Source organism: Sminthopsis crassicaudata, chromosome 3, assembly GCF_048593235.1.
Source record: "Sminthopsis crassicaudata isolate SCR6 chromosome 3, ASM4859323v1, whole genome shotgun sequence".
Classification (NCBI taxonomy): Eukaryota; Metazoa; Chordata; class Mammalia; order Dasyuromorphia; family Dasyuridae; genus Sminthopsis; species Sminthopsis crassicaudata.
Window position 1 is genome coordinate 436,893,348 of NC_133619.1, and position 19,804 is coordinate 436,913,151.

The window sequence follows — 19,804 nt, forward strand, 5'->3', positions numbered from 1 at the left end:
TTAGTGGAGGATGAATTGGAGAGAGAGAAGGGTAGAAGCAGGGACACTAGTTAGAAAGCTATTACAATACTAAGTGAGAGGTGTTGAAGGCTTGAACAGAGTAGTGGCTAATATAAATAGGGAGAAGGAAATGGATGCAAGAGTGGAGCAATGGATGCAAGTGGAGCAGCAGTGAAAAAGATAAATAGAAATTAAGTAGCCTTAACTGTAGAAAAAAAAGGATTCATCTTTTGGTGAAATCTCTTCAAACTGTTTATGATTGTAGTTAGGAGAAATTATGAAAGAAAATAGAGGACAGCAGCTTAGTCAGCCTTCATTTAAAGTTCTTTTATCAGCAGCCCAACCTCCACCTTCTTATGGAATCAATCAGCATCTAAATACACTGTGGACTGACACATTATAAGCAGGAAAAGCCAAAATTATCCTTATTCTCTTTTCTTTTTCTTTTTTTTTTACACATACAATCAAATTAAACATATTTCCACATTAATCATGTTGTGAAAGAATAAGAATAAAAGAGAAAAACTACAAGAAAGAAAAAAAAAGTGAAAATAGTTTGCTTTGATCTGCATTCAGACTCCATAGTTCTTGAGGATGTGGATAGCATTTTCTATCATGAGTCTTTTGGCATTGCCTTGGATCACTGATTTGCTGCATCCTTATTTATTAGCTGCATTTTTGTCTTTCTGTCCCTTCTGAATGTCATAGTAAATGAGATGACTGTGTCCCCTTTTTGCAAAAATCCCCCTAAGCCAACTATAGCTTAGTGCTCCGCTGCTGAGGTTTTAACTTCTCTCTTTTCAACCATCTTTGTTCTCTGGTTTTGCCTACATTAGCCAAGCCCTCCTTAATAATCCATCCAAAACTTTCCAAGAGTAACAGGAACCATGCTGCTAGCTAGATGAAATTGAGATATTTCCCTTTGGTTCCCTCCCCTCTAGTAAACTCCTCTGTTTCTCTTCAATTGCTCTCCCAGATTCTGTAGGCCATTCCTCCACAGACATTGGAGTCCTTCCTACTCCACAATCCATGTATACCTTCCTCATCCCTGCCCATTTTCATTCCCTATCCCATCTTTTCAGGATCATACTCTATGCTGGAGATCAGAAATTATTTTTTTACCATTGTACTTCCCTTTCCAATTCAGATTATTGCCTTACAACTGTGACTTTTTATAGAGAAGGCCAGAAACTACAGAAAAAAGTTTTATGGTGGAAATCCCAGGCATGAGTAAGGAAAGTATTCTAAGGACTTATCTCCTTACTTCCCTACTTGATAATTCCTTGGTGACAGCCCTTTGAAGACATTCATACAAAAAGAAGAAGGAAAATCTATTTGCTTCAAGAACTGGTCTTGACTCTTTGAAATAGGAAGTCCTACCTCTTAGATATATGTCTTGTAAGAAAGACAGGGACTCCAAAATTCAGCTCAAAAGTCAGTTTCTAGATAGACGCAAAGTGTTTTTCCAGATTTCTCTTCCTGCTAGTGCCTTCCTCTGAATTCACCTTCCATTTATTTGTAAATATTTAGTATATGCATAATTATTTGCATGTGAGCCCTTAGAGGACAGGGACTATATTTTTGTATCCCAGGTATTAACACAGGACTTAACACAGGACCTGATATCTAGATAGCATTTAATAAATGTTCATTGAGTGAATGACATTCTATGCATCCTTGATTTTTAGTCTTTTCTAAATCTCTACAATAGCAAATTCAGAACTATACAGAATTTCTCTACATTCTCCATCTTCTACAATTATCAAATTTCAAGTGAATTGCATAAATGTTGCTTTGTTTTCTTTGGGCTTTGTGAAAAATTGGGAACTTTATGAGATTTGTAGTAAGGATTAGAATTTTGATTTTCTGAAATTTGGTCTTTGGAAGGTGGAGAGATTTTGTCTCTCACCTAGATTATTACCTCCTAATTATACACAATCAGGACTCTCAGGTTCCAACCTCTCCCCCTTGAATCTCACTTCTACACAAATACCAAGAATTTTCTAAACCATGTTATTCTGTGGCTCAAAAACTTTCTGTCACTCCTTTATTGACTGGAGGAGAAAAAATAAATTCTGCAGCCTGTCATTTAAAGTCTTTTATAATCTGACTCTTCCCTTCCTTTCCATATTTATTTCCTATTACTCCTTTTCAGGTGTTCTACACTTCAATCCAGCCCAAATCAATTACTGGAAATTCCTTGCATTTAGAATGCAATTTTCCATCTTCATGACATTTTATAAGTTGTCACTCATACCTGACTTCCACCTTTTGCTTCCTTCAAGGTTCATAGGGAGGTGCCACTTCCTACAGGAAGCCTTTTCTGATCCATGTCCTCCACTCCCAGGTATTAGAGTTATTGGTGTTCTTCTCCCTCTTCAAATGACCTTAGATGCATTTATTTAATTATATGTTGAAAAAATTAGCAGAATATAAAATCTTTAAGTAGAAGACAAGTCACTTAATCCTGTTTGTCCCGATTTCAGTATAACTTTGCCTCTTAGCACAATGTCTTGCCCATAGGAGGCATTTAATAAATAATATGTTGGAAAACTATAGCTTGAATTAAAGTAAATATCTAAGAGTAGCTTGCTGCCAAAAGATCACAAAATATGTCAAGGGCCACAGAAAAATGAGGGGATGAATAGAAATCTATGGTGGCAAAGTGAACTTTACTGAATTTTTAAAAATCTTACTCTCAAAAAGATTGGTAATTATGGAAAAGATAACATCAAAGAAAGAATTTAAAAAAAAAACTTGAATTAAAACCTCTTCATTCTACCACTGACTCTGACAGTGATAATAAACTGCTTCAAGTATTTTTAACTAAGAGTAAATAATCCATTCTCTAATGCCTTAAGTATTGATGTGCATACTAGTCCTATTAAAGATTGGACTAAGAAGGTCCTGGCCTATGTAATGGAGAGGATTCTTGCAAAGGCATAAAAACTGATAAAATAGAATACCTCTTTAATGTCTCTTTTTTCTAAATTAAAAGTTATTTAATATGTTGCCTTCTCATAGTTGCAGCTCTATTTAGACAGTCCAAATATTAGCTATCAAGATAAGATACCAAATTTACATACATATATTGTATCTAGGTTATATTGTAACATATGCAAAATGTATGGGATTGCCTGTCATCAAGGGGAAGGAGTAGAGGGAGGGAGGGGATAATTTGGAAAAATGAATACAAGGGATAATATTATTAAAAAATTACTCATGCATATATACTGTGAAAAAAAAATTATAAATAAAAAAAAAGATAAGACACTAAGAGGAATTCATCACCAATCTAACAATGTTGTACTTCTAATTCAAAAATCATCTTTCAAGTAATTTCTGCACAGCTGTACAATGTAGTCAAAAAGGTAACTATTATAAGTCACTTAGAAAAAAGAACTAAATATAATTTAAAACATAATTTACTTTTACTTAGTTTCTCAAAATCAGATTGATGAAATTGAAAGTGACCCTCAATTGATTTTTTTAATGATTAATACCTACAAGCTATACACTACAAGGTACAAATAGGGCATATACATTTAAAGAGCACAAGAAATATGAACATGAGGTGTAGCAACTAGTTGGTACGTGGCTAGAGAGCTAGACCTAGAATCAGGAAGACTCGTCTTCCTGAGTTCAATTCTGGCCTGATACATTTACTAATTGTGTGACCCTAGACAAGTCACTTAATCCTGTTTGTCCCAATTTCCTCATCTGTAAAATGAATTGGAGAAGGAAATGGCAAATCACCCCAGTATCTTTGCCAAGAAAATCCTAAACTGGGTCATGAAGAGTTGGACCTGACAGAAAAACCAATCAGCTGACCACCACTTTGGTAGTTCTCCTTTCATGGGAGATATAAATACAATGGGAGGCAATAAACTGTTCTTCCTTTTAAAAAAATGAAATGAATTTGAATCATTGTAAAACCACAGAGAGCAGGCAACAACAAAATAATAGCAGCAAAGATACTGGCCACAAGCTCCCTTTTCTCCCTTTCTCATCTTTAACACTATTTCCTTCTTTCCTCCAGTATTGGCTGAAATTATGACCCCCCCCTTACACCTGTATTCTGAAGCCCATCTCTCCTGTTTTCTCCATTCCCCCTCTATGACTGCAAATACCCACCCCATTCCTAATTTTCAGTATCTTGCTATCTACTATATGTTTACAATTATATCCAAGTCTCCTTTTATTTAAAAAAAAAAACCCTTACTAGATTTCACTTGCTAGATTTTCTCTCTCCCTTTCTCAGTCAAACTGTTCGAGAAAACCTTCTAAACTCTTCTCAACACTCAAAAATCATTTCTTGACCTCATCATTCAACTGAAACCATTCTCTTCAAATTGACCATTGATCTTTTAAATGATAAATCAGATGATTTTTTTCTCAATCCTCATCTCTCTTGATCTCTTTACATCATTTGAACTGTTTACCTCATTTTCTTTTAGATACTCTCCCCTCTCTAGGTTTTCACAGCAATGCTCTCCTTTTGCTTTCCTCTTAAATGACTGTTTCTTCTCAGTTCCTTTTGTCTGGGTCTTCAATTAAGCCACCCTCACAGTGCATTTATCTCCAAGGCTCTCTTCTGAGATCTTTCTCTTTTCTCTATATTGTCTCATTCAATGAGACTCAGATCAAGTGATGTCTTTTACCTGAAAGGTTTCCTAATTATCCTTCAACTATTAGTGCCCTTCTCTTTTGAATTAATTTCTATTGATTTCGTATATCTTCTTTATATATTTATTTATGTATGCATTTTCTCCTTTTGAACCAAGCTCCAAGAGTAACTAACTGGTGCAAAAAATAGAGTTATGGGCCTGAGTTCAGAGATTAGCCTCAGACATTTACTAGCTAGGTGACCCTCTCTGTAAAATGGGGATAACAACAGAGCCTATTTCTTAAGGTTATTGTAAAAATCAAATGAGATAAAAATTTTAAAGTGTAATTCCTGGGACACAGTAGATGCTATATAAATGGCTATTCTCTCCCCTGGCCCCCTCCTGGAAGGCAGGACTTTTGCTTTTATATCTGAATGCTTAGTACAATGCCTGTTACTGGCACACAGTAGGTACTAAATAAATATTCATTAAATTCCATGATCAGATTCATGACTAGTAAACTCAATCAAAATACTTGCTAACACAGACACATCCACAGTTACTCTAGAAATAACAGATCACCTCCACCTCTTGAAATCCTTGGGTTTTTCCCAATCTTAGCTCAAGTGGTACCAACTGCAGGAGAGCTTTTCCGGTCCCTCTCGGCTTCCATTGACTTCCCTTCCAATGTTACCTTGTATATAATTTGTGTGTGTCTTGTATAAATGTTGACTAGGTATATGTCTATAAATACATACATATATACATGTATATATATATATGTATATATATGCATCATTTATACCATTAATATATGTAAGTTCCTTGAGGAGACTTTGATTTTTTTTTCTATTTCCCAGAATTACTCCAATACTTGGAATACAATAGGTACTTAATAAATGTTGATTCCTTGATTGACTGGCCTGCAATTGATCCTTCAGGAATGAGCTAGCTTTTTTGTGAAAAATGAGATGTCTAGACTCCAGCCAGTGATGATAAGCAGCCAACAAAGACCACTAAGCGCTATGGATCTTGGCTGGAGCCATAAACCAAAGGGCAGCTTTTGCAGGTGCACCCCATAGAAGGAGCTCTTGCTCCCTCATCCCTCCTTATTGCTTCACACACAGACGGATATGGCTGTTTGCATCTTCATTTTCAAATACAAGAGAAAAAAGACATGTGCCGTGTGTAAGTCGGCTGCCTCTGTAATCCAAAGGAGCCCGGTGCATTTTATAAACTAAAGGTAAAAAAAACCAGAACACCCGGCAGTGGAATGAAGCCTCCTCTTGAGCTCCATACGACATCTGTGAAGCAGCTGTAACGCACTAGAACATGACTTTAAATAGCAGAGAAGCACTGGATAGAAATTAATTTAGGGACCAAGATGGAATCCTCCGATTTGGTTGGGAGGAAAGTTTCGACTGCTGTGCTCTTCTTCCTGCTCACCATTTCACACAATATCCCCTCCAAAGGGGTGGGAGGTGAAGGGGAAAACTACACTCAGGACCCCTGAAAGAGAATTCTCTGCTGCCATTCATCCCCCCAAACATCACACAAGGGAACTGGATAGAATTAATGCAGAGGGAAGACTGCCACCTCCTGGTCCACCTGCAGCATTTCACTGAGCATCTCCGGTGGCCTTCCCAGCTCTCCCCTGAAAACTCTGTGGAAGCCTGAAGCTGCTTAGTTTGTGACAGCTGACAAGATCACAGTCCGGGCTCTACAGTTGTATCGAAGCTAGAAGGTTGCAGTATGAATAAATCATATGACAAAATTCTGCAAACTTTTCAACAACATTTTGCTTTCAGCATCAAAGATAGCTACCTATGGGTTCCAAAAAGAAAAATAAGTCTTTCTGGTTGTAATCTTCACTTTTAATTGTTTTCAAAATGTTTTAATTGTTCAGTGAGCACCATAATTATTTTCTGGGCAGATAGAATTTTTCCTGTCTTTTTTTAACCCATAAAATCTTCAGAAAACTATTGTTTCCCCCCCTCCCCGCCGCTTTTTACCTGATTACTATATGTACGTGGTGCAGATAGTATCACTGGCACCACTGTCTGAAAGAGACCGTTTTCTAGTAATTTAACACTATGTCTAGCACAAGCAAATGGGCTAAGCCAGATTGAGGATAACTGGGAGACCTCAAACCCATTGTTGAGTAAGGGGGATGTCTACTCCAAGGATGTGAGACTCCCTCCAGTGGAGTGGGAAGATGAGAAAAAATTATTTCAACAGCCATGAAGGAGGCCCTGGAGCTCTTAGATCGTGGTCAGTCATCAAGGTCACCCACTGCATCTCAGGTTTTCTCCAGACTGACTTCTGTCTTACCACTGGACTTTGATGACTCTGGATGACAGAGTGGGGCTGATGACTGTGCAATTCTGACTCACTAAAATCCAATTCATGTGCAAGTTATGATCTCCCAGAGTGATGTCATTGGTCCTTTTCAAAAACAAAAGACCACCACCAACAGCCCAGCAGAGAGTAGTCACTTAATTATTGTCACCTTAATAAATATTTGTTGAATTCAATTAAAGAGCAATGCTTCTATTCCTGATGGGTTTTTTCAAACTCTTCAAAGTTCAGCATGGTTTCAACAAATATTAGCCATCAAATCTACCCTAACTTAAAATAGAATACAGCATGGAGTCTTGTATCACACATAACCAGAGTTCTACATGCACTTCTGGAGAAAGAGGCCTTGTCTATTGTCACACAGCTGGTAAGTGTCTAACATCAGCTTTGTCTTGACTCCAGGTCCTGAGCTCTGTACAATGTGCTACCTAGCTGTCTTTAACATCATAAGTCAGGATATAAATACAAGATGTAACTCAATCATTCAAAAAGCATTTATGAAGTACCTACTAGGTACAAAGCACCATGCTATAAAATTTGATGAACTCCTTAAAGTGATAATATATTTTGTGATCACATACAGTTTGTCAAACTGATAACTTTGAAATATAGCCCACAGCAAATATTTTAATTATAACAATTAAATTGAGTTATTTACCTTAATATATTGGTTTTACATGCAATTAGTGGCTTAGCATATAATCAATTAAAAGCCCTTGAGATCAGAACACCGTTTTCTCTATTACAAAGATGATATGACAATATATTTATTGCTGAAAGGGATCCTAGGTAATCTATTCCAACCCCTTCTTATTTTACAAATGAAAAAGCTAAGAAAGAAAGGGATAGATATATGAGGGGCGACTGGGTGAGGCAGTGGATAGAGCACCAGCCTTGAATTCTGGAGGACCAGAGTTCAAATCTAATCTCAGACACTTAACACTTCCTAGCTGTGTGACCCTGGGCAAGTCACTTAACCCCAGCCTCAGGGGAAAAAAAAGAAAGGGATAGATATAGAGACTTGCCCAAGATCACACAACTAATGTGGGACAGGATTTTAAAGCAGTTGTTCTCACTTCAAATGCAGTGTTCTTTCCCCTGCACAAGTTATTTTTTAAAATGTTCACTATTATGAAAAAATAAGAGAAAAGAATATGAAGTCCCTTAAATTCATAGTTATTCCCAAAAATATATATATTATTCTGGTATGTTTCCCTTTTAAAATTCTTCTTTTGGTGGAATGTTTGTAGATTGTTTAATGACATCATTGTGCTTTGAAACTCATATATTACAAATACATGATCTTTCCAGTCATTATGTTCCTATTTTCCTGTTAATTATACCTCTTACTACCACTGCCCACCTACCTAGGTCTTGCAGGTCTGAACACACTAAAACAATAATCTTTGGGAAATCATCTTGATGGGTAAGTTGTGAACAATAAGCAAATAGCAAAAAGTAAGATGGGAAAATGTATACATATGTGGACATGTAACTATATACATGCACATGTGTGTGTGTACAAACACACATACACACACACCTCACAAACCACAGGCCATTTTTTTTGCTATCAGCATGCTAAAAAAAAAAAGAGATGATTTATCATCTACTGGAATGGGAACATGGGTTGAATGGAGGAATAGGGACTAGGAAGTCTGAATTCAATTTCCAGGTAGTGCCCATTTTGTGCCTCAGTCTCTCCATTTTAAAAGTGGATTTAAAATTTTTCACTGCAAAGCTGAGAAAGACTGTTTAGCCTAACTTGGAATAGAACAAGAATGTACTTTCCATTTTGCCCAGCATGTGATTGCTCAGTCTTTACTTGAAGCCTTACTTGAAGATCTCCAGTGATAGGGAACCTACTACCTCCCAAAGCAGAATGCTCTACTTTTGGATAATTCTATTTGTTAAAGAGTTTTTCTTTAATCCAAGCCTTATTCTGACCCCTCTATGATATATGCTACTGTTTCCAATTCTGTGTCATGTGGAGACAAACAAAACAAGTCTAATCCTTCTTCATGAGAGCTATTCAAATATTTGAAGATGTCTTTCACAGTCTCGTGTTTAAGTCCCTCTTTCCCCCAACCTTCTATTCTCCAATTTAAGAATTTCTCTTTCCACCAATCCATATATAGCATGAACTCCACCCCACCACTCACTATTCTATGGTGACCCTGTTCTATACAGTCACCAGGCTATTCATGTCCTTTCCAAAATGTGACAGCCAGGATTGAACAGATTTTTCCAGATCTAGTCTGACCTCCAGATGTAGTCTAACTAGGGAAAAGTACAGTAAAAATAATTCCTCCTATATCTTATACACGGCTTTTTTAAAGTGAGTCTAATTTCTCAATAGCTTTCTTGATTGCCATCATTTTACCACTGACTCATATGAAGCTTGCAGTCTACTAAAATCTCCCAATATTTTTTCAGACAACAGATACATGGAGATCTTTTGTGATTGGGTTAAAAGAATAGAGGAGGAATCTATACAAGATTCCTTGTGCAAAAATGTTGTATTAATGATGTCTTGAGAATAGTTACGGACACATAGAAATGTAGGAGAGCAGACTGTGCCTGTTCCCTATTTCCATCAATATCACTTGTTATTTGAGCTGTTGATAAGTATCAGATATGATCCAACAGTTGTCTGATTTCTTTCTAATAGTTTGTCAGTTGGCCCAAATAAGCCAACCAGAGACAGGGAGAGAGGAAACCTTTATGGATAGTAGATATGGAGAAAATGAAGACATCAGGTGAACTAGAGAGGGCTTTGGAAATCAAAAATTGAGGAAACTGAAGGCCAAAGAAATTAGGTTAATCGTCCAAGTCATATAGGTAGTGAATGACAGAACTAAGATTTGAACTCAAGACAGAACCAAGATTTGTTCTGAAACCAACTTTTTTAAAGAGATTTAGTGGTGGAAAAGGATACATGTGAATATGACTATAAAGAGCATAAAGAACACTATGTAGAATTAACATTAGCCTAGGCAACATATCTAAAAATATCATTTACTGTCCAAATGGCAGTATTTAGAGGTGACATACTATTTTAATCAGTAATCAGTAAATTATTTATAGTTTCAATTTTAACCATGAGGGGAAGGCAGGAAAACAACTCGCCAGATTTTAGAAACTCTGAGTTAAATTTGTCAAAAGAAAGATTATATTTTAAAATTAATCAATAATTAGGAATTTGAGTTAACCCAGTTGTTTGCAAATAAACATTTTGTTTTCAAACAAAATATGTGCATTTATATGTTACAATAACCAGAGGTTACCTGATATACAAGATATGATGCTAAAATTAAAGTCAAGACAGCAAGGGTTAAATTTTGTCTTCAGTATTTGTTAGCTATGTGACCCTGAGGGGCAAGTTCCATAACTTCATTGAGTTTCAATTTTCTCCTCTCTAAAATAAGGTTAATTATTCTTATAGTATCTATCTCAGGGAGCTGCTGTAAGGCACAAATGGGTAATATATAGAAAGCACTATATAAATGTCAGTTATTAACTCCAACTTAATTGGAATTGGATATTTCTATCAAATTAATGGGCTTATTTCTATGTGGGGTGCAAGCCTCCTTTATGATGAATAAGCTGTCTTTGAAACAAGTGCTGCCATATTGTATGTAGCTCCTCAGTACTACTTCAAGGATTCCATAGCCAGAGGCTTTGAATAGCCACATGTACCTGGGCCCCAGTAGACTAAACATGTCACATTTACAACTTGCTTGGTCTTCTCTCCCCCATGACTTAGGGCCTGACTGAGGTTTAGGTCTCAAGCATTTCACCTATCTGATTTTGATTATCCAACTGCCTGGCTATCTTTATGTTTTAGACTTCACTGCTTTGGGTAGACTTGTTTTCCAAATGAGCTGTTGTTTAGCCCAGCTCAATGATTTAAAGAGATGATTTGTGGTTTGAGTCTCAGAGTCATTTCTGGATTAACACAAAATAAATAACATTGAAGTAATTTGACAGCTCTGTCCAATAGATATTATTTCTGTACTATTAATATATAATAGTTCAACTATGTAGATTGCTCTCCCTGAGATCCTGACATTTACTCAATTTAAAACACAAGTTTATCATAAGTTTAAGTCTATTTTATACTATTTGGGAAATAATGCCAACTGCCAGGAGGAGAAATACCTGGGAGATTAGACTGAATAAACAGTTTATTTCTAAATCTAAGGTTTTGTCTTTTTTTGTTTTTATTCCAAGGCTCTGCTGACCCACATGAGCTCTTCTTATATGTGAGCTACTAATATAATAGTAAATAAGCATATCATAGTCCTAGAGCTAGAAGAGACATCAAGGACTATCTGATCCTAACCCCTTCCTCTTCATTTTAGAACTAAGAAAGAGAAGAGTCAAAAATGCTAAATGACTTGCTCAGTGTCGAACAGACAAAAAAGCATTTCCGACATGATCTGAATCACAGGCTCTTATGCTTAGGACTATAAGAAATCTTTTATGTCATTTGGCCTAAATCCCTCATCACATGGATGAGAAACTATGATTCAAAGAATTTAAGTGATTTGTCCAAGATCCTAAAGGTCGTAAGTAGTAATGCATTTGAATCCTGGTCTCCTGATTCCAAATCCAAATTTTTTTTGGGGGGGATGACAAATGTACCTCCCATTTCTTTGATTCAAACTTTGATTCTAAACAAAAGTTAATACAATACATTTTTAAACTTTGTTTTATTGTGTATAATAAATTTATTAAGCACCTGCTATTTTTAAATTTTATTTATTTATTTGATATTTTTCTCCAGTTAATGTAATAAGCAGTTGACAAATACTTTTTTCATTTGATCTTCACAACAACCCTGGGAGGTGCTTACATATAATTTAGGAAAGTACAATGATGTGCCCAGAATCACATGGCTATTCCATGTCTAAAGCCGAATTTGAAATCAAGTTCAATAACTCAATAAACATTTATTAAGCATTGGAATTGCAAAAAAAGACCAAAAAACCAGTCACTGATTTGAGGAACTTACAAGCTAATGAGAGAGAAAACATATAAACAGTTATGCATGTGTGTGTCAAGCTATATATAATATAAATAGGAAATAATTTAAAAAGGACAAACACTAGAATTAAGAGGGGTTAGAAAGGGCATTCTGTAGGAGGTGGGGGTTTAGCTGACACTTAAAGAAGTCAGGAAGGTCCATAGTTAGAGAAGAGGAGATTGAGCATTTAAAGCATGGGTAATAGCCAGGAAGAACACCCAGATCCAAGAGATGGAGTGTCTTGTTCATGGAACAGCCAGAAAGCCCCCAGCCCAGAAGTGTAGGAGGGGATTAGTTTATGAAAAACTCTGAAACAGTATCTTGTATTTAATCTCAGAGGTAATAGAGTGGCTGGAGTTTCCTGAGTTGGAGGGTTGCAGGGAAGAGAGGAAGAAGGGTGACATGATCCGATCTGGCATTTTGGGAAAATCACTTTAGTGACTGAATGGATAATAAATTGGAATAGGTTGAGACTTGAAGCAAACAGACCTACCAGCAATAATATAGGCTCAAATCCAGGCCTAAGCACTCTATCCATTGTCCCATCCACTATTTCTTACAAGTACACAACATTTCTCTGATTTTTTTACATTCATTATTTCTTTCATCCTGATAATATTAGTGATTGAAAGTAATAATAAACATTTTAATAATATCTTTGATTTATAATTAATTATTAATTTAATAATAATAATAATGTTCACATAATGCTTTCATGTTTGCATGTGTGAACTCATTGATTCTCCTAAGTAAGGGTTGTTATTATTATCATCATTATACAGATGGTTTTACAGTTTTAAGGAAACTAAGGCCCAGAAAGATTAAGTGACTTCCTCCGTGACTCTATGATCCTGTGACTAGATAATGTCTAAGCTTTCTTAGGGCTATAAATCCATGCCTATGATGAAGTCTCTCCATATAGACACATGACCCCTTCTTATTTCTTCTTTTTTTAAATCATTTTGCCAATTTGATTATCCTGCCATTTTAATAGAATGCTCAGCACAGACTATAGTTTATGTAATCATCAAAAAACTTATAATTATATGAAAAACTTTCTCAATAGCAACTTCTGGCAGAATCATAACATTTCTGCTTGTGGGATGAACATAGCCTTTTATCAATGTCATAATGGACGTTTATGATTATTAAGGAACAATTTTAAGAATGCCTTCTGCAGATATTTTCAAGAGAAATTTAGGTAGCTAGGCTTACCAGATGAGGTAGAATTGTGGAAGGGCATAAGAGATCAGACTTAAATTTTTACTCATCTCAAGTCTGGAGATAAAATATAGAGCAGGGGTCAAGAAACTTTAGCTCATAGGCCAAATCCATCCTGTCATCTATTTTAGTGGGGCCCTCAAAGCTAAAAATGGTTTTTAGACTTTAAAATAATGGTTTGTTGTATTTAAAAATGAAAAAGACACTCAGCTTATAGAACCATAGAAAAAACAGGCAGTGGGCCAAATTTGGCCTACAGGCTATAGTTTGTGGACCCCTGCAGAACATCATAAAAAAGAGGTTTGCCCCCCATGGGTTGGCAGTTCCAATCTCTATGGGCACCATGCTGAATCTGATGCCGCCATTGCCAAATCTCCCCAGGATACAAGATATAACTAGGATCCTTGTGGGTAATCTGTCTCACTAATACTAAAGCTGATATTCATGGCCCTTCAGGGCTTGTAGGCATTTTAATTATAGTACATTCACTTTATAATTTCAAGTGATGCTATTGTGTAAACATTTTTAATGCATCATCATTAATATACTAAGGAAAGAAATCTATTTCTGCCAACAGAGAGGAAATAAATCTTCACTATCTCTTTGGTCCACTAGTTTATGTTTAGAGCATCACACCTTTTTCTGGAAAGCTGTTGGAGACATATGCTCCCATTATTATATTGCAGTGATTTATCACTAACTCTAAAATAAACAATATATCCAACTTACCCACTAACCAAGGTCCTATTCCAATTAACATTAATTAAATCAAACCATGTAACTGCTATCCCAACAATGAAATTATTTTGGACTAGCTTACACTATAGCTTTCTCAACTATTTACTATTATTTAAAAAAAAAAAGAAAAGAAAAGAGAGGAGAAATACAGGGCTAATATTTAAAACACAACTTTGGGAAAGGTTTCATGGGATAGGATGTGCTGGGTGAAAACTTCATACCTCAAGGAATGTGAATTTTAATATCATCTGAGGCAATAACGCATTGTGTGACTCAGAATAAATCATTTAAGTCTCTCTGTAGAGTGTGGCTTAATGGTTAGAGATCTGTACTTAGCATCAGGAAGATGGAGATTTAAAGCCTCTATGATCATGAGCAAGTGACAAACTCTCAGTGCTTCAGGAAGCTCTTTAAAAGTCGAAATTCCAAAGGGGTTGTCAATCTTACATCAGTAGACTCTTTTTCCTCTCCCTCTCCCTCGCTCCCTCCCTTCCCCCTTCTCTCTCCCTCCCTCTCTCTCCCTCTCCCTCTCTCCCTCCCTTCCCCCTTCTCTCTCCCTCCCTCTCTCTCCCTCTCTCCCTCCCTCCCTCTCCCTCTCTCTCCTCTGCCTCTCTCCCTCCCTCTCCTTCTCTCTCTCTCTCTCTCTCTCTCTCTCTCTCTCTCTCTCTCTCTCTCTCTCTCTCTCTCTCTCTCTCTCTCTCTTTCTCTCTCTCTCTCTGTCTTTCCCTCCCTCCCCCACCCCCCCCTCTCTCTCTCTCTCTCTCTGACTCTCTTTCTCTGACTCTCTGTTTCTCTCTCTTTCCGTCTCTCTGTCTCTCTCCCTCCTTCTCTGTTCCTCTCTCTCTGTCTTTTTCTCTCCTTCTTCTTTTCCCTTTCCTTCTTCCTCTCTCTCTCTCTCTCTCTCTCTCTCTCTCTCTCTCTCTCTCTCTCTCTCTCTCTCTCTCTCTCTCTCTCTGTCTCTCTCTCCCTCCCCCTCTCTCTCTCTCTCTCTCTCTCTCTCTCTCTCTCTCTCTCTCTCTCTCTCTGTCTCTCTCTCCCTCTTCTCTCTCTCACTCCCTCTCTCTCTCTCTCTCTCTCTCTCTCTCTGTCTCTCTCTCTCTCATACACACACACATACACACATATACATATAAATTCAAGAAAAAGGTATAAAAATATACCTTATGTCCACATCTGTAATATGGGAGCAAATAGTTCTGCTCAACCTAACATAGGTATTGGGAAAAGCTGCTAATAAAAAAAAATCACTGCAGAGGGCTCTAGCCATTGAAAAGAGCATTATCATAATAATTAATACTAATACATACAGTTCAAATATTGAAAAGTCTCTTTGGCATCTTTCCAAATCAAGAGCTATCAGCTCCGGCCTTGCATAGCAATGAGAGGAAACAGCATGAGGTGCTCTTGTCTCAGCAGTTGGATGAAAGCTAGAAACAGCATCCTTAATTATAAGCTGTATTCTATACCATGTTCTGATATTCTGCTAATCAAGTGTCCTGGAATCTCATCTTCAAACAGAGCGAGGGCCTGAGCTGACCCGCTCCTGTATCCGGCCCCCACCATCCTGACCGAGCCTTAGAAGGCCTGTTCATTCTGTGGAATTGCAGAAGAAGGCCATGCTCAGTACTAGAAAGTCGGCTCTGATTCGGCACGTCTCAAAACTTGTCATCCCCACGTTAGCCAAGTGTCTGGTGCCTAATGAGAAAAATAAATTGCTCTTACTTTCCTCGTAAGGCATTTGCATTTAGAATTTTTTTTTTGCTCGTAAAAGCTTTATAAAGCATCCGCTCAAGCCATTCTACCTGCATTTTTCACCTAAAAGGGTCTTTATGAAATCTTACAGTAAATTTAATAACCCTCTTCAATAAACATGAGCTTTTATGAGCATGACAGATCTAAATAGACTCAATGGTCTGGGAATAAAATCTGCATCAGTGATATTTTCACTGCTGTAATATCTCACGTATAAAAGCACTACACAGTGCTGCCCAGTACATGAGAGGAGAAGAAATAATATCAGAGTTTGGGTCTTTTTAAAGGTACTGGCCAGTGAACACCTGTGGGACTCATCAAGTTAACCTATAGCTCAAACGTGAGCTGATCCGATGGGCACAGCATCCCCCCTACAAAGGACGGAAGCATTAGCATCCGTCATTTTCTTCCATTTTTTGGCAAATGCACATTATAGAAATAACCCTCAAAATGGCCTTCAGTAATCGTTCACACTGGGCTTCATAGGAAAGGGACCTTTACATGAAACATTTCCCAATTTCAATCACCTCCAGTAGGGGCCTTCCGCATGGGTGAAGCTGCTGATAAGAGTCCTATTGCTAGCAGTTTCTCTGGTTCTCTCTTCCCAAGTTAAGCTACCAAATTAAGCATGAGAGTGGAGCACTTATTTCTCTTGCTGCTGCTATATATTCACAAGGAGGATAGAAAAATGCCAGTGAATTTTTTTTTATTGCTGCTATATAACAACAGAATGAAATGTCAAAGCCTTGGAAAGTCCATCTTTTTTTTTTTTTTTTTTTTTTTTTTGGTCATATCAAACTTTATCTTGTTCTCCCTAAGCCCAGGCTTGCAGTACTTCTTAAATCTGTTTTGCTTCCAGGTGGTAACTAGAGGCAAAATAATGTAGAGTTGAGCATTTCTAGGAGAGGAGACTATCTTTATAACAACATTAGTATTTTCTGATCACTCGTATATAATAAGACTAGGAACAAAGATTCATAAGGCATAGTGGGAAGATGCACAAGAGAGTATTCCTCACCTTACCTAATAGTTGTAGTTTGTGCAAATTAAATCCTGCCAACTCATTGGACTTTCCTTAAGAATCCTTAATGATCAAGTTTAAAAATATTTTGTTTTAAATTAACTAGAGAATCATGTCACTCACTGTTACTAATCATTTTTCAAAATGAAAAATTATTTTAAAAGGTGAATAATAACTCTTTAATTTTCCATTTAAAAACCCATATGTTTATATCTCGAGTTTGCTCAAAGCAGAGTATGCTTATTTAAGCTAATTTTGTGAGGGGGGAAATAAGAAAGAAAAAGAAAAGCTGAAAAAAAATTTAAAAGAAGTAAATGATAAATTGAAAGAAAAATCATAAAATACCATTTTAGTCTTCATTTTAATTTCTTCTCTCATCAAATTATTTATTTCTAGGTTTGCTAGCAAAAAATATCAAAGGAAAAAAGTAACTAATAGCTAACAGTGGAGGGCTAGATGAGAGGCTGTATTTTAAGTCTTTTGTTACCTCTGTACTTCACCACTGAACTCTTACTAGAGTATGGAGAGGCACAGGAAAAGAAAGATGAAGAATAGCGGAGCTAGAGGAAATAATATAGCTCAGAGTGTCCAGTCCTGAGTGGAGCCCTCCACAGCTCTCATATTTCTCTTTCTATGCCCATGTTGTCTTTGTGATAGGTGGGATTGAAAGGCAGTTGAGTGTGAGAGAATTGTGAGAGTCAGAAAAATTAGAGAAGTGAGCTGAGAGAAAGGAGACCTGTCTTCTAGGTGAGTCTCTTCTACCAAATAGCTGTATAACCTTGGGCAGATTACTTACCTGGGCTTCACTTCATATAACTGCAAAATATAAGGGATTTCTAAAGTCACTTCCAGCTTTTTAATTCTGTGGTTCTACAAGGAATGTAACATCGTGGGCAAGGTAAGTCATCTCATCTTTCTTGGCCTTAGTTTACTCATTGGCAAATGAGAAGACAGGACGAGATAGTCTCCAAGGTCTCTTGTTATTATTCAGTTGTAGCTGACTCCTTATGACCCCATTTGTGATTTTCTTGGCAAAGGTACTAGAGTGGTTTGCCATTTCCTTCTCCACATCATTTTATAAGTGAGGAAACTGAGGGAAGCAAGCACAAGTGATTTACCCAGGATCACACTGCCAGTAAGTGTCTGAGGCTGGATTTGAACTCTGGAAGATGAGTCCTCCTGATTCCAAGTCTGGTGCTCTATCTACTGTACCGTCTAGCTGTAAAGTCTCTTAAACTATGATCCTGTTCTAATGAAAAGAATTGTTTTTTCCAGATCATATGAAACCCTTTTGCCAGAGAACCTGATGAAATGAAGGTCCCATGTATCTAAAACTAAAGGCAAGAGGATAAGCAGGTGATTAGCAGACAAATAGCATTCATTCTGTGAAAGGAAAAGGCAGAAAGAGTCCATTACTCGCCTGCTCTGTGCCTCTTTTTGACGACCTCAATCTAGTCAGACTGAGAAGAATCCAGAAGAAATATATTGGTCAACTCACTACCCACCCCTTACTATTGACAACAATAATGAGTTCAACGAGAGACTACTTATCCAGCTCTTATAACCTTGCTGGGGCATTACCCAAGTTTGGGAACTCCCAAAGGCCCCCTAAAGTTCCCCAACCCATTCCAACTGCTTACATTTTTGCATGCTCTATAATCATTTGTTTGACTATTAGTAGTAAGAGAAGTAATGTAGTATGGTTACAACAGTGTCACTCCCAAATGCAAAATCTCAAGGACCAAACTAGATCAAAATGTTATTGAGAAATTTTTTTACAAAATAAATAAAAATACAACAAAAATCATGTTGATTTGTGGTTAAGTCGATATATAGCCTTCATGAATCAATTTCTATTTTATTTTGACACTAGGAGTAATAGAAGATACAGGGCTAACCTTAGAGTCAGGAAGATCTGAGTTCAAATTCAGTTACTCAATTTCCACTCTGGAAATTCCCTATGCCCCATTCAAAAATTTTTAGATCTATACCAAGAACAAAAAGCAATCACACCATAGAATCATGAAAAGAATAGTCGAGGCTGTATACAGTACAACAGTCTTTTCTTACAATTGAGAAAAATGAGGTCCAAAAAAATGTCTCTCCCCTAAAGTAATTCACAGGTGTAAATGGCAGGTTTAGGAACCAGATTCAAGTTCTATGACTCCAAATCTGTTGTTCTTTTCACATACCACATTGTCTTCCTTGTGGCACATTGGGTGTTTTATGCAACTGTGGTCATAGTCTTGGAACCAAAAATCATGAAATATTGTCCATTAATTTTTCTATTAGTACACTCAGTGCAATATTTGAGGACTTTCTAACTGGGCAAAATATCAAAAGTTCAGACTGTCCAAAAAAATGCCTTAGGCATGGGGTCCTTGGAGCTTGAAGGCCATTTATAATTCATACAGATATTTAGATAGGAAGAAAATGGATACATGATTGGAGATAGAGATTAGAATCTGAGAAGCAATAGCACCCTAGGCTGCCAGTGGCAAAAAATTTCTCTTCTCCTTTTTCAGTCTTTCAATTTACCTCCCCAATCTTCTTGATAGAGATGTAGTTGTACAAAGTGGTCCAAAGATTGTCAAGGTATGAAAGAAATATTTGAGTCTGAGAGAACAAACAGCTAAGTTCTGCAGCTGTCACCATGCTCCCCATGATCCTCAACCACACCAAGAAGCTCCTGAGCTTGATTCTCCCTGTTTATGTTCATTGGATGTAGGGAAGGCACCTAGGCCACTCTGTAGGTCATGTACCTGGTGCTTTTCAATTGGGACAGAAAGAATAACCCAGAACCTTGGGACAAACTGAATCTCACTGATCAGTACAAGTTCTACTCAATAAATGTCTATTATAGCAAACAAAAGAAGGAAGTCCCAGAATTCTAAGTAAAAATGATACTTTCTTAACTGTTGGGAATGAAGGTCTTCCACAAGTCATCCATACAATTCAATTAACAGTGAGAAAATGCTTGATTTTTCCCTCATGTTGCATGAAATTATGTTGAGTTTAATATTAAAAATGTGAAACTTGAAAAAATGAAAGGATTAAAGCAATGTTATCAAAAAATCT